Consider the following 4,870-nt stretch of genomic DNA (forward strand, 5'->3'; position numbering starts at 1 on the left):
ACGCTCCAGGCCCGAGTTGGGGGGTCATGCTGGGGGGGACGATCAGCTGAGCCACGATACCAAGAGGCCCGCATAATCTGTGAGTCGGCTCCGTCTCCGAGCACAGTAATTTTTTCACGTGGAATTGACGCTCTTTGCCGCCGTGGACTCTCGGGGACAGGAACCTTGGCGCAACTAGTGAAAACAACGTCTCAACGCGCGTGAGAGCTCTGAGCTTGAGGCCAGATTTTGTCTTGTTTCAGCTGCTTCCCTGAGTTTTCTGTCCGCTGGGAACACCCCAAAAGTGGTGGGAGGAAGTTTGGGGCATGATGTCATTTTGCTGAAGGTACCTGACTGCAGTCGCAAACGCGCTCTGCCACCCCCCCCCCACCTGGTTCAGTGCAATGGAAGAGTAATGTGTCCAGACTGCCGGTCATTTTCGGCCAACAGAGGGCTGGGGGTCGAAGCAGGCCCAGCGTTGTTGTCCCTCCTGTGGGTTCCCTTTAGAGCTTCTTGAGCCGGTCGCTGTGGTGAGCGCGTTCTCCGCCCTGAAGCCAGGCGAGGGTCCGCGGTAGCCGCATATTCGCGGCGTGGGGCACCACTCCTCCCGCGCCGCAACGGGCCGTGCCTTTCCCCTGCCGGGTGGGCGCGTGCTGCGCGGGCAGGGATGCGGAGCCTGGCCGCCTCGCTCTTTCACGCGGCTCCACTCGGGCCGGGGCCTCTGGTACAGGAGATGCTTTCAACTTAGTTTCTTGGTGGTCTTGCGAGCAACTCTGCGGTGGAGAAGCCATCCTGCCGCCCTGTGCGCTCCCCGGGTCCGCTGTGGGGCCCCCGGAGCACTCGAGGTCCACCACCAGGTGCCCGTTTGCAGTAGCCTCTGAGCCGGTCCTCCCCGAGGGCGTTGGAGGAGCGGGAGTCGGGTGGGCGAGAGGCGATGCGCTGTTCCAGGGTTGGGGGGGCCGCTGGCCTGGCCGCGTGCCGGAGGACGAAGCTGCGCGCCAGACGACGATGGCGGTGGTTCCATCGGCTTGTTTCGCCATTTTATCGGTTACGTGGCATGAATATCTGTCTCTTGCCCTGCACGGCAAGTGGATGAATTTCCGAAGCAGCGCAGCTTCCCAGTCGAGCCCCTGACCCCTGAAGGGGCCCCATGTGCTTACCTGCATCGCCGAGTCCCCAGCTCGGCTGTTTGGACGTCTCTGCGAGCCCGCCGTGCCCTCGATCAGAGAGCATCGGGGCCCCTGACGCCCTTGCCGCTGCTCCCCTCGCGCGCTGAGTAGCCACCGGGCACGTCGTTGCGTGTGGGCGAAGGCTGCTTCTGGCGTGAAGCCCGCCGGTTCCCCGATAGGGCCGAGCACCGATTTCCCATCGTGAACCGTGTTGCCTCCAAGGCAGGGTCGGGCCTCGGGGCCCCGGGGCGGACCAGCCAGAGGCCCGCGTTGCGGGTGCGGGTCTCCTTTCCTATGCCGTGGGGGGCCCGTCTCCAGCACCCTCTGCCCGAAGTGGGGGAATTTAGCTGGTGGCTCGCTCATCGTGGGGATGCTGTGTGGGTGGTGATTTTGCTGGTTCGTCGGGATCCTGGAGGCTGGAATGAGAACTAACTAGTGTGTGTGACTCCCTGGAGCCAGCGGTCGTGCGGCCGTTTCTTAGGGGGACAAGTGTGACAGGCAGCCGCCGCCCCCCCCCCCCCCAGGTAAACAAGTGTGTGACTGATCTACGGTGGGCTGCTCGCACCGGCACTCCCACTGCAGTCGGGAAGTGCCGTTGGTCACCACGAAAGCCGAATTCCCGGTGTGGGTACTGGTCCCGAGTACACCCCGCCCGGGCGGGTTAGTGAGGCCCTCAGGTGGGCGCGGCCTGGCGGACCGCTGGCCAATATGGTCTAACTTGAGAGAACGTCGTAGCAAGGTTATCCCGAGGTCAACCTGAACGGTCGTTAGTGAGCGCGCTGGGAGCGCGGAGCAAGCGCCGGGCGGCGCCCAAGGCCTCCCCCGGGCGGTGCGGGGACGCGGGTCCGAGAAGGCTCGCCGGAGGGTGCGCCATTGCCCTCCGCGCCTCCTGCAGCCGTGTCCCACGAGGCGTGTCGAGGGTCCCACGTTCGTCTTCCGTGCTCCCGCCACCAGGTTGTCCCCACCCCAGGCGCATCGTGGAGCCTTGGCTAGCGGGGGGCTCCCTTTGCCGCCCCCATGGTTGTGGATTTTCGGCCATCTGCCCGGATCCCACCCCCAGGCTCTGCCCGCTCTCCACGCCTTGGGGCCCTGGTTTCCCGCCAGAGCCCCGCGCCTTCCGTGGTCAAGGGCCAGGGCGCGGGTGCAGGGGGGGTGGGGATTCCCCCACAGAAGCGCGCCTGGCGTGGGTCGGAGGGGCACGGCGGGAGGGGCCCTGCCAGGTACCTAGCTCCAGAGGTACCTGGCACGGAGATTTAGACCCTTGGCGGGGGGGAGGCCTTTCCGCCTCGGGTTGGAGCGGTATGGCCACGAGGAGCTGGAAAGCCCGGTCCTTTATCGGCCACACGGTCCCCCCCCCCGGCGGGGGTGTCGCCAATGAGCCCGGGGCACTGTGAGCTCCTGGGGAGGCGGGGGGAGCCTTTGGGCGTCTGCGTGGTATCCGGTCTCGGAGGTCCTGTCCTCCAGTCTTTGGACTCCTGCAGTTGGGTCTCTGTTGGGGGCCCTTTCCCGGGGGGGGGGGGGGGAGGGCTTTCCGCCAGGGGACCCTTCCACCGATTAGCCCGCCGCTATTAGTGGTGGTGAGCCGGCCGGAGCAGTGGGGTAATGAGTTGCAGGACACGTGGGTCCCCGCAGGGTGCGTGCTTGGGGTTCCCTTGGAGGGGCTCGTGCTGTCCCCCTCCCCTGAAAGGCTTGCTCAGAGGCCGAGTCGTGCGTGGGGCCGTGCGAGAGTGTGTGCACCCCCGGCAACGAGGGGCCGGCGGCGTTCTGAGCCCGCGGCCGTGGTTCCCCTGCGCCTGCCCCTCGGCCGGCGGTCGGTACGCGTGGCTGACGCGTGGAGATGGACGTGCGGGAGGCCGGCGGTCTGGCTCCGCGCCCCGGGTGGCAGCGTCCTCTTTCCCCGGCAGGCCCCCACTGTCCGGCCCCCCGTGGCCGCCTTCATGTGTCCCATTGTCCTCCCACCCCGCGTGTATGGGGGATGAAAATGGGCGCCAGTGGTGGCCTCCTGCGGGGGGGCGGGGGGCTGTCTGCACTGCTTGGCCCGGTGATCACGGTGGCCCGGCGTCCGATCGGACGGGGTAAATCGCAGTGAGTTGAAGCAGGACGGTGTTTCCTGTCTGCACCGATGCATGAACAGTGGGGAGGAGCCTGCCGCCGAATGCCTGCCCTTCGGTGGGGCGCGGCGAGGCCCAGCTCCCGGGCCCGGTGTAGGGCCCACTAAGGCTTGATGTTCGCAGGAAGGGAAAACGAGGGGTCTGTGGAAGGTGGAGCGCGTGAAGCGCTTCAGAGAGAAGCGCGAGCTCGCAAAGCCCGCCCCGGCAAAGCCTAGGCCCCGCCTAGGGCCTCCGGCAGGCAGGGGGCCCAGGCGTCCTCCTCCCCCGGTGGTGCTTGCTGCTCCACGAGGGGCGCCACCGGTCACGGGTGCAGGTGGACGGGGTCCTGGGTGTCTGGGTCTTGGGGATCCCACAGGCGACCCAAGTGTGGAGGGAGGGCCGGGGGTGGCCTCCTGCCAGGCCCTATCTTGGAACCCGGAGCGAGTCAGGGGGCACACGGAGGCAAGGCTGGCGTTGGCTGCGGGATGAGGTGGTTCCTCAGGACCCCGCAGCCTGCCCAGGCTGCATGCCGCTCGACCGTGGACGCCCATGTTAGGAGGCAAGAGATGAGTAATAGGCCTCAGCTGGGTGAAGGCAGAGGCGGGGAACGGTGTTAGTTTCGCGGCGCTTCTTTAGGGTCTACCCTTTCGGGGGACTTTAAATTTGACAAGCTTGAATATGGGGTCTGTTGACTGTAAAAGCCCTCCAGAGGCTGCTTGGTTTTTCCTTTTTCAGTTGTGCTGAGTGGGCGGCTGGCTGTAAAGTGACTTTCAGGGTGTTGACAATAAAGATGGATGGGAGCCAGAAGATGGAGCAACTATAACCCAGGTGTTTCAGACTTTTCTTTGTTGGATATGTTTAATAAACTTCGGCTCGGGTCATGATGCCAGGGTTGTGGGATTGAGCCCTGCATTGGCTCCCTGCTCAGTGGGAAGACTGCTTCTCCCCCTCCCACTCCCTCTGCTTGTGTTCCTGTTCTTGCTTATCCCTCTGTGAAAGTCTTTAAAAAAAAGATGAAAAGGTGTAGATTATGTGTCCAGGGGCTGAACCTAAGAACCAGGTTCCACACTGGGATCATTCTTCATGTTGGGGAGTTAGCTGTGAATATTTTTGAGTGAGTTAAGATCGATCTCTGGGTCAGAGCCAGGGGTGGGGGTGGGGGGAGTTGAGGAACTCTGGGCCAGTGACTTCTTAGCTTTAGAAAGGCGGTCCTAGTATCTACAAATCCTGGGGGTGAAGGGTGTGTGTTGTGTTTTGATTCCATTTTACAGGGTTTTGTTTTGGGTTTTTTTTTGTATTATGCTTATGAGTCTTCCATTTCAGGATTTTGGGGATAATAGGTCTGTTTTTTGACTTTTCACCCTTGAAAGCAGTACTTTTTTTTGTCCCTAATAAAGTAAAATATTTAGACTCTCTTAAGTTTGTTTCTATCCAGAACATGTTTGTAAAAATCTAGTCAAGACAATATAAACAAATGACTACATGGGGGGAAAGGGGTCCTTAGAAAGGTCCATTTATACGTTTGAAGTTTTATTTGTGGTGGTCAGCAGCATAGATAAATGAAGCAACATCTTGGTTCTCTCAAAATAATCAACATGAAAGGAAAATGGTTTTTAAAAGTAAACATTGGAG

The sequence above is a fragment of the Mirounga angustirostris genome, unplaced genomic scaffold (assembly GCF_029215605.1).
Source record: "Mirounga angustirostris isolate CCGP_5_RB_7025 unplaced genomic scaffold, mMirAng1.0.hap1 SCAF_16, whole genome shotgun sequence".
NCBI lineage: Eukaryota > Metazoa > Chordata > Mammalia > Carnivora > Phocidae > Mirounga > Mirounga angustirostris.